We start from the raw sequence: 10,885 nt of genomic DNA on the forward strand, positions 1-10,885 counted from the left end.
GTGTTCTCGTGGCCTCTCCCTGTACCAGGCCTGGCTGGTTCTGAGAATAACACCCCCAGCAACAGCAGCACTTCCTACGATTACTGCCGCCTGCTTCTCCCAAGACCCCTGGAGCTCTCTGCGCAGAACACTTCACATACAGGTACACATACACATGTGCTTTACCTACGCCATCTTATTCCATCTTCAGTACAAACCTTTGAGGGAGGTTCTTTTTCATTCTCAATTCGCAGATAAGGAAACTGAGTCTCAGAGGAGTAAAGTCACTCACCAGTCTGTCTTCAAAAGCGTGTACTGTCTCTGCTACCCACAGATTTCAGGTAGAAAGGCAGACATTGTTCCAACAGCGGGAGTTGCCTGGGAGTGACACAGCCATCTCTGGACGAAGCTTTTCTGCTGTGCATGTGGCGGGTGGAGCGCACATACAAATATTATGTATAGTTACATTTTTAAAATTAATATTCAATTTATTAAGGACACACATTTAAAAACAGAGCTTTTCTTAAGGATTAAGTTCCACTTACCAATCTTATTGTTCTGTTTATAAATGAAATAAGAATAAGACCTTCACTTTTTCTTCAATTAAAGTTTTGATTAACTCAAGTTGAAACACTAAACTCCCTTAAACAGCCAGTGCCATTTACAATTTAATTAAATTTGCTTAAACAATTTCAACTACATTTGAACATTTCATATATTTAATTTTCCTAAGTAACTTAAATGTCTAATTAAACAAGCAAAACCTTTGCATCTTATACTTGAAACACTGTTGTAAATCTAGCAAATTAAATTTATAAATATACTGACATTGAATTTCTCTATAATATTGCCATATTTTGTTGGCAAAATTAGTCAAATCATCCCTTAAAATTACTTGTGTACAGGCCTCTGGTTACTGCTAAGACAGAGTAACCATGCTTTACCCTCTCTTTCCCCCTGATTGCAAACAAAAACCCTGGAATAGATACATACAGCACAGTCAACAGACTCTGAAAAGTAAAAGCAGGTGGAACAGGGGAATAAATAAACACTAAAGATTGACCAATATGGCAATATGACTCCAGAGTTTCTTCCCTTCCAGTTTGGATTCCAGAGAGCCTGAATCCCAGACCTGTGCCATGGGCACAAACAGAAAAAGCTCAAAGAGAACCCCTCTCTTTCCAGCCAGAGGACTAGGGACAGGGACCTGCAAAACAGAGAGTGAGGTGGGGCAAATAATCTTCACTGCTTCTCTTTTACTCTCCAGGGTGTGCCCCAAGGAAAGCCCCAACCTGAAGCTATACTCTGGCAATGTTTGTGGTGCGGGACCTAAAATTTTGAGAGCACATCATTCTTTTTGGCTGGAAAAACTGAGAAAAGAGGCCCCTGTGGGAAGTGTAGGGAAGTTATGTTTATTTTTTTCTCTTTTATCTCACTGTCTCCCTGAAAGGTGGATGCAGTCAAAAGAAATGTGTGAGAATACGGAGAGGCCCAAATCCCAGGTTCTAGCCCAGAGACCAGGAGGTGGGAGTTAAGGAGTTTGAAGGCAATCATGCAAAGCTGGAGAATCTGTGTATGAAGCCCTGCACCCACCCCTGAGCTGTGAATGTGTAGAATTGACTCAAAAAGCAGGTGAGGACTTGTGGTCTGAAACAAATAAGGCTGATTACACAATGTTCAAATGCACTGAATTATAAACAAAAAAAGAACAGGAAAATCATAACTACTCTCAAAGGAAGAGACAATTAATAGATGCTGGCCTCAAAATGACCGGATGATGGCATTATCACACACAGACTTTAAAGTAGCTATTATGAATTATAATCCACAAAGTAAGGAAGAATGATCTTGAAATGAATGGAAAGGTGGAAACTGTCAGAAACAAAATGAAAACTACCAAAAAGAACCAAAGGGAAATCTTGGAACTTATTTTAGAGAATTAAATTTTATAATATAAAAATTCAATAATTGAAATAAAGCATTCACTCTATAGGCTCAATAGCAAAATGGAGATAACAGAGGAAAAAGTCAGTGAGCTTGAAAATAGATTCATAGAAATTATTGAATCTGAACAGCAGAGGCTAAAAAATTGGAAAAATAATGAGTAGAGAGGGAGGAACTTACGGGATACGATTAAAAAACCTAACATTCTTGTCATTGCAGTCTTAGGCAGAAAGAAAAAGCTTGGTGTAGAAAAAGATTGAAGAAATCATAGCTGAAAACGTTCCAAATTTGGTGAAAAGTCATAAATGTATAGATTCAAGAATCTCAGTAAATCCCCCAGAAAGGATAAATTCAAAGAAAACATGACCCAAATACATCTTAATCAAACTAATGAAAATCAAGGATAAAGAAAAAATTTTTTGAAGACAGGCAGAGGAAAGTCATACATTATATACAGGGCAACAATAATTAAGATGACTACAGATTTCTTATCAGAAACCGTGGAGGTCAGAGGACAGTGGAGCAATATCTCTAAAGCGCTGAAAGGAAAGAAATGTCAACCCAGAATTCTATATCTAGTGAAAATATCTTCTTTTAAGCCTCCTTCCAAAAAAAAAATATTATCAGAGGAAGGAAAACTAAGGGACTTCATTGACAGCATGCCAGCTCTAAAAGAAATGTTAGAAGAATTTCTTTGAGAAGTGGGGTCCCTGGCTGGCTCAGTTGGAAGAGTGTGTAAATCTCGGTCTCAGGGTCATGAGTTTGAGCCCCACACTGGGTGTAGAGATTATTTAAATAAATAACAACTTTTTTGAAAAAGATAAGTGCTACCAGAAGGAACCATGGTACTTTAGGAATAAAAGAAGAGGAATAACAGATGCCGGGGTGACTCAGTCAGTTAAGTGTCCAACTTCGGCTCAGGTCAAGATCTCACAGTTTGTGCGTTTGCCACGCATCGGGCTCTGTGCTGACAGCTCAGAGCCTGGAGCCTGCTTCAGATTCTGTGCCTCCCTCTCTCTCTGCTCCACCCCTGCTCGTGCTCTGCCTCTCTCTGTCTCAAAAATAAATAAATGTTTAAAAAAGTTAAAAAAAATAAATTTTAAAGGAGAAATAAAAATGAGGATAGTTGGGTAAATATAGTTGACTATTTTCCCCCTTGTGAATACTTTAAAATATGTCTGACCACCGAAAGCAAAAATGCTACCGTTGTCTGAGGGGGTTTTCAGTGTGTGTAGACTTCCTGCATACAGCAGCTATGGTGTAGGGAGGAAGGGAGCCTACATGGGTGCAAGAGTCATATATACCACTTGAAGTGGTAAAATATTAAGCCTAACTATATGATGATGATGATGATGATGAATTTGTTATATATATCACAACCCCTAGAACAACCACATATACAAAAAGATACAGTCAAGAAGCCAACAAAAAAATAAAAATGGAGCACTAAAATACTATTCAAATAATTCAAGAGGAAGCAGAAAAGTAGAAACCAGGGAATGAAAAATAGAGAGGACAAACCAAAACCAAATAATAAAATGGGACACCTAAATCCAACCTTATTAATAAACCTATAACATGTAAATGGTTTGAACATACCAATTAAAAGACAGAGATTGTCAGAGTAAGTTTTTAAAAAGTGAGACCTAACTATATGCTGCCTATAAGATACTCACTTTAAATATAATGACATAGATAGGTTGAAAGCAAAAGGATGAAAAAAATATAGCAGGGAACATTAATTTTTTTAAAAAGCTGGAATGACTATCTTAATATTGGGCAAAGCAGACCCCTGAAGAAGAAAATTTAGAGATAAAGAGGAATATTCCATAATTATAAAAAGATCAAATCTTTGGAAGACATAACAATCCAAATGTGTATGGTCCAAACAACAGACCTTCAAAATACACAAAGCAGAAAACAAATACAACGAAAAGGAAAAATAGACAAATCCAGTTTTGCTTAGGGACTCACTGCTCAGTAACTGATAGAAACTAAAGAGAAAATCAGCAAGGATATAGAAGACCTGAACACTCTCAGCCAACTTGAACTAATTAACATTTATAGAACACTCCACCAACAATAGCAGAATGCACCTCCTTTACAAGTTGCTCAAAATCATTCACTATAGACCATATTCCGGGTCATAAAAAAATAAACTTAACAAATTGTTAAAAATTGGAGTCATACAAACAAAATGTGTCCTCTGACCATAATGAAATTAAACTTGAAATGAATAACAGAAAGATATCTGAAAAATCCTCCAATTCCTGGAAATTAAGCAGCACATTTCTAAACAATCCATGAGTTCAAATCTAGGAGGTGGAGGAGCTGGGGTGCTGGTCCGGGAAGCTTGGTCCTGGGGCCCACACTATTAGCCACTAGACCTTGTAGGCTCTCAAGGGGTTTTGAGGGGCTTGAATGCCAGGCAAAGGAATTTGGAATTTGAACTGTATTTAATAAATAAACATTTAAGGATTTTTATACTTAAGGCAGAGCACTATTTGCAAACAGATGGTGTTGGGTAGTGTTGTGGGGGATGGGGAGGTCGGAGGATGGGAGTGGGAGGGGGGGAAATCTGCATTCTGTCCCCACCAGAGAGGCAAAGCGAAATTAAAGAATTTGGATTTTTCCAGATGTCTGAAATGAGATATTTTAGAAACATCCTTCCTTTTTCATAGAGAATATTTTCCATCTTTCAGGGATCTACACATGCTAGATGAACTGGCAGCTCCAGAGGGAGGGGCTCATTCCTGCCATCAGACAGGGGACTTTCTGAGGACATCATTCCCTAAGAATGCGGATTTCCCAAGGGTTAACTAGCTCATGGCTCTGTTCAAGTTACTTAACCTCTCTAGGCCTCAATGTCTCATCTGTACAATGAGTATAGTATTGGTTCCCACGGACCTGACCTTGGGTGGAGCTGCCTGGCGAGAAGGCTGGCAGAGCATTTGAACCCCTGGCTCCTGGTGGCTGCTGTGGGACCCTGGCTGGAAGGGAGGGGGGTCTCTCTGGTTTGCAGCAAGACTTGGAGGAAGGCCTCAGCATGATAAGGACTGGGGTCCCTGCGCAGGCCTGGGTTGGGGGCAGGGCAGGGCACACAAAACATCCTCTGCAGAGCCTTTGATCAATGGCCATGGCAGGGACGGCCTGTGTTCTCTTTGAAGCAGCAGAAAGATCAATCCCCCTTCTTATCTCAGCCTCTCTGCACAGTGGCGTCACGTGACCCTGCAGCGGCGGCTGCTACCTCCAGAAGACTGGAACGGAGGCAATGACCAACCCAGGCCTGTGCCCCGACCAGGGGTGAGGGTGATGAGCAGAACCCACCCCTTTCTGGCCCAACTGCACAGTGAGGAGAGGACAAAAGTCGTCTACGCCCCAGAAAGTAAGAGCTTCCACACCTCCTTCATTAAACTTTCGCAAGGGCCCCCCTCATCTGGGCGTTTCTGCTCTTTTCTTCAAAGTCTGGCTTTAAAACATCGCCTTTTACTGAGATCTAAAGATACTAGCCAGGAGGCAGGAGACTAGATTCTAGTTATAAGTCTGTCTTTGGTTGGCTGTGTGGCCTTGAGCAAGCTACTGTCTCTCTCTGAAGCTTAATTTCTCTATCTGTGAAGTAGAGTTTCTGTAAATGTTTTTTAGGCCTCAAATTTAAGATTCTGTGATCAAGACCAGTCTGTGGCCAGGGTCAGGGTCAATGTGGGTTCAGGTTATAGACTGTCTTTCTCAGATTCTGTCTCAGAAAATTGCCCCCGTAACACTGACTGGCTTCTTGGCCAAATGTTTTTCCGCAACAATCCCATTCATGGAAGGAAATGCTTTGGCAGCAGAGAGGATCCTGAGTCTGTGGGACCTGCCCATGAGGGGCAGGAACGATTCCTATCACAGCACTGTCCCCAGCTCGGTCAAAGACTGCAGAAAGAGAAGCTTGCAGGGCCACTCTGCCCTGGAAGGCTGAAGGAAGGAAGAGTATGGGGCTTGGAGGAGGGTGGAGAGTGGGGTAGGAGTAGGGACAGGGAGGAGGAATGTTCTGGAACCTTCTGCCTCCAGGTGTTTCGGCTTATGATGACACCAGCTTGGTGAGTACGGGATAGGGTCAAGGGAAGCCTCTTCCGCCCTGAATGCAGGCTTACCCCAGGCAGGTGCAGCTGCTCCCTAGCAGGGTGAGTGCAAGCCTTTGAGATACAGAGGAAGAAAGATCTGCCCTTCACATCCTGCCCTGCAGAGCACGTCCCCCAAACAGAGGGCAGAGGCCACAGGAGTCCTGCTCCTCCAAGCAGGGGCGGTGAGCTGACGCTGCTTTGGTGCAGCAGCCTCCTTTTGAGAATCCCAGTAGTAAGCTGCCTGCATCTGGTCTCCGGGACACTCACAAGCCAGCAGGCCAGATGTGGGGCTCTCCCAGAGTCCCCTGGAGTCTGGAGGATAGTATAGTTCCAGAAAAGGGAAAAAACAGAGAACAAATATTTCTGGCCTCCCTCCTTCTGCCAGGGGTTGGCGTGTGTGAGTCCAGATCCAGAACCTTCTCTGCCCCCAGGACTGGAGGGAGTTGGTGCTGATCTTCAGTACCCTCCTTTACTTCCTCGGGCCCCAGCTTCAGTGTGTGTCCTCTGTCACTCTAGGCACCTAGGGCCTTCCTGCTCTGCCCCCTCCCTCGTGAACTCTGACCTCCAGGGAGTCCCTCAGGGCCAGCCCCCCTGCCCTTCATTGGCCTCCTCAGCTTGGGCTTTCTCTGGGCTGGGAGCCACTCTGAAGGCTGCCAGCACTGATGTGGGCCCGAGGTGCCATCTCTGGCCCCATGCCCACGCATTTCCCCCGTGTTTGTGTGCACACACTTCGGAGTGACAGTGTTGCATAGAAGTGAGGGGCTCCATATAGGTTTTGTGCTGTGTTTGGTGAAGTGTGCACAGGCTGTATAGTACGTGTGTGTGTGCACATCCTGTGGGGCTGTTTGCATTTCCGTGGGTCTGAGTGGCTATTGAAGCACATGGTCCTGCATTTTAGGGGTGCTGGTGCACTCCTGGACTTGAGGAGCGTAGTGTATAATTTTGGAACGTTCACGTAGGAGAATGGGTGGCTGAGAGTGTGAACCCACACACAGTGGACCGTGCGGCCATAGACGCTGTCTGTCGTTGCCTGTAGTGACGTGTGTGCCTGAGGGCAGCGTGGGGGCAGCAGCTGTGAGATCTGGAGTGTCTTGGTCACCTCTGTGCCTAGAGGAGCCTCCCGCTGGCTCTGGCCCCGCTGCCTCTTCCGAGTTGGAGGGTGAGCTGGGCCCTTGACCAGACAGCCCATCTGAGGTCAAGGGTCAGCAGGGACCTCAGTGATCACAGCTGTCCCTGTGGTCCTTGCCGGCCAGCCCAGGAGGCAACAGGAGCTGACTGAGGCTGAGAATTCTCAGAACAGACTTTCTTGGGTATGTGGGTCTGGGTGGGGGGAGGGGTGGCATGAGGTTCAAGGTTTGCTTGGGCGTGCTCTGGGGCAAATAACAACAACACAAGCAACTGCTTGGACTGTGCCAGACCCTGTGCCGAGCACTTTATAGACAGGATTCAAACCTCACAACAGCGCTGGGGAGCAGGTATCGGTACCCCATTTTACAGGTAAGGAAACTGAGTCTGGAAAAAAAAATTGCTTGCCCTGAGTCACCCAACGCATAAGTTGCAAGCCTGGAATCTGAACCCAGGTTGGTTTGACTCTAAAACTCATGCTTCTCTTTCCCATTCTGGTCTATAGATTACCCCAGAAAGAGGGGAGAATGGGGCTCATTTCTGGCAAAACCCACACTTAGCAACCAGGTACATTTGGGATGTTAGAGACGGGTTTCATTTCACATAAGGAGCTTTGCACCCCATGACTCCCTGGTGGGGAGAGGGGAAAGGGGAGTGGGTGGAGGAACACCCTGGAAAGACCTCAGGGTGGGGGGCTGCAGGAGGGAAATTCGGAGCTTTGAGGCAGTGAGGACGTCAGTTACTGGCCTCTGTCCACACTGGTGTTCCTGGAGCCAGGGCACGTGAGGGCACCCGGCCTGCACTGTGGCTTCATGGGCACCCTAGGGCGGAGGGCGCTGGGAAGAGACTCAGGTGAAGTGGGAGGCCGGCACGCACAGCTGCTCTGGCCTGCGCCGGGAGACTCCGGCAGTCCCTTCCCTCCCTGATCCAGGCAGCAGGGAAAATGCATTATTTTTTCATTAAAAATTCATTTTGGAATGGATAGCCTTCAGAGATGTAATTAGCCACATTATTTCTCTCCATTAGCAGTCCCTGGAGTTTGCTGGAATTTCTTGTCCTTTTTCCTCTCCATTTCACTCTTTCCATCGCCTTTACCAGCTAGGTTTTAATACTTCCGCACTCCCTCCCCTGACCATCACCGCACGTTCTGGTTTTGGGCTAAATAACTAGTTTAGAATCTGGAGAAGGAAGATGGCAAACCTCCTTCTCCCCACTGGGCTGTGGGATCACCGTCCCCTGAGCCAGCAAGGGGTACAGAGATGCCCACTTCTGCCAACGTGACACAGAGACAGCCTGGCTAGCGGCAAAGCTGGGTGGAGCTAGGAGGTTACCGGCTCCCCCTCTTCTCACTGAGTGATCCCAAGCAAGTAACTTAACCTCTCTGGGCTTCTGTCGCCCTCACAGGACGGTCAAGGCCACCAGTGACTTTTGTAAAACACTTTCCCAGAGGTAGATAGCAAGCACCCCGTGGTCCGATGTCTGCAGAAAACAGGGGACTTGTGGGCGCCAAATGATCAGTAGACATGACAGCCTGAAAAAGACCCAGTCCTGGCTCGGTGAGAGTCAGAGCTAAGTACCTGGTGGTGCCCCGGGGGGCCTGGGCTGGAGGTCAGGGGTCAAGGAGGATGAGGAGAGGACCCCTAGGGGTCAAGGACATGACCTCACTGCCCACGGCTGAGTGCCTCTCTTTGGCTGACTCTGGTGGCTTCTGCCCAGAGTTGCTCCTGTGGGTTATTTCTGGCATGTGACGGATGGGAGGTAAGAAAGGTGTCATCTTCAACTGACTGGGGGGAAGTGCAGTGTGTCACTCAAAGCCATTGAAAATGACCCAACGCTCAGCAGATAACCCCTAGGCACCCCGACAGGCTCGGAAGACTTCAGGGCGGCTGGCCATTTCTCCAGGGAATTCCAGCTACCACAGCTCTCGGAGGACAGCCATCTGCGTCCCCGGCTCCCCGTTCCCTGATTCCCTCACATTAGTGACACATGACGTGCAGCTGTCTCCAGCATTGTCACAAATACCGTGCTCCACGGGGGCGAGGGCAGGAAACCTGCTGTGGGAAATCTAAACTTATCCTGGTTCCTCACGAGGGGCAAAGAGAAAAATACCGCTTTAGCATAAAAGATCACTGGCACTTCGGAATGAAATAAAATCAAAACGTGTGTGATTTATCCCAAGAACTAGCGTGTCCCAGCCTTCAACAGTCATGGGTAGGTGGCCTTTGAAGGGGCTAACTGTTCCAGGGACACTGTCATACTGCATTTCATAGACTTGTGCTGTATTGCCCTGACCTAAGGCGCTCAAGGGAGCTTAATTCTAATACTGGCCTCAACCCACTTTCATAGTAATCCTGGTCCTTAGGCTCCCGGAGAAAGGCGGAGAAGCAGAAACTGGCTCACAGGATCTTTGAACTTGCACACTGATATTACTACAAGGCTCACGAAAGCAGGCAGCACTTGACTCAAGTCTAGTCCATAGAGATTGTTATGGACACATCAGGTGTCAGGAACAAAAGTGGTGATGCTGAAGTTAATAATAACTACCACGCACTGGGTGGCCCTGTGCTCCAGGCCAGGCTCCTCCTGCACATTGCTTCACCGACCCTTCAGTTCCGTGAGGAATTATCACACCTCTCCCCTCCCCTCCCCCCTCAGATGGGTAGGAGATGGTGTCAAGCAAAACTACCTTTGGGAGAGGAGCCCCACCGCATGGAGGAGAGCAAGCAGTCCCGCGTTCCTGCCGCCAGGGGCAGCGACACGAGATGTCAACTCACTCGAAGCGTGCAGGTGTCAGCATCTCCATGAAGGACCCTCCTCACACAGGCACTGGAGGGAATGAGGCTTTGCTCACATGAAGAGTTAGATCAGGATCAACCTCAGAAGTGGGCATTGGACCACTGGGTCTCGTCCCACAGCCGACACAGGGCTGTGATCTGCGTGCACCCCTCTTATGCTGCACGCAAAGGACCCCATTCCCTCCCGGCCAGGAAGAGATACAGCAGTGGGATTGGCCAGGCGCCATGTGATGCACACACTTAGGCAGAACGAAGGTGCACACATTGAATCTGGAACAGAGACCAGCATTCCCACAGAAGGTGATAAATCCAGCACAGGCTGTGAGGACTACCTGTCTCTTGGGAAGAAAGTGTCCCAGGACCAGAGCTGCTCCTGAGTGGCCAAGCAGAGGTGGAAAGACTTCAGAGGTGGGACCAAGGTCACATGGTTGGTTGGGTGGCATGGTCAGGATTTGAACTTGGGTTTTTCTGGCATCAAAGCCCATGAGCTTTCTTGCATGAACCCTGCACTTCTGAGCCTGAGAGGGTCTTCCCCTGGCACCTTCCAAGCCCTACCATCACCCTCCTGCCTCACCACTACACCCATCAGCCAGTGGACAACCAGATCCCCCTGAGAGAAGATGAGCTTTGAGGTTTGCTCCCTCCCAGGACTACTTTAATACAAATTCTAGATCTCTCCACCCTTGACCCATACTCCAATACCAAGAATGATATTTTAAAAGCTGGGATTTTTATGCCCTGAAGAATCCCCAAGTACAGAAATTTAAAGCAGAAAAACAGGACTGCCATCAAGGAGGGGGAAATGCATAAGAGAAAAATGATACAGGGGAATCCAAAGAACTTGGGGAATTATGTAAATAAATGGCCACGGTAAGGAACCATTCAGCCCTGGAGGAAAGAGACTGACACATGTAAATCCCTCGTAAGCATCAGCAAAAA

Source organism: Suricata suricatta, chromosome 9, assembly GCF_006229205.1.
Source record: "Suricata suricatta isolate VVHF042 chromosome 9, meerkat_22Aug2017_6uvM2_HiC, whole genome shotgun sequence".
Classification (NCBI taxonomy): Eukaryota; Metazoa; Chordata; class Mammalia; order Carnivora; family Herpestidae; genus Suricata; species Suricata suricatta.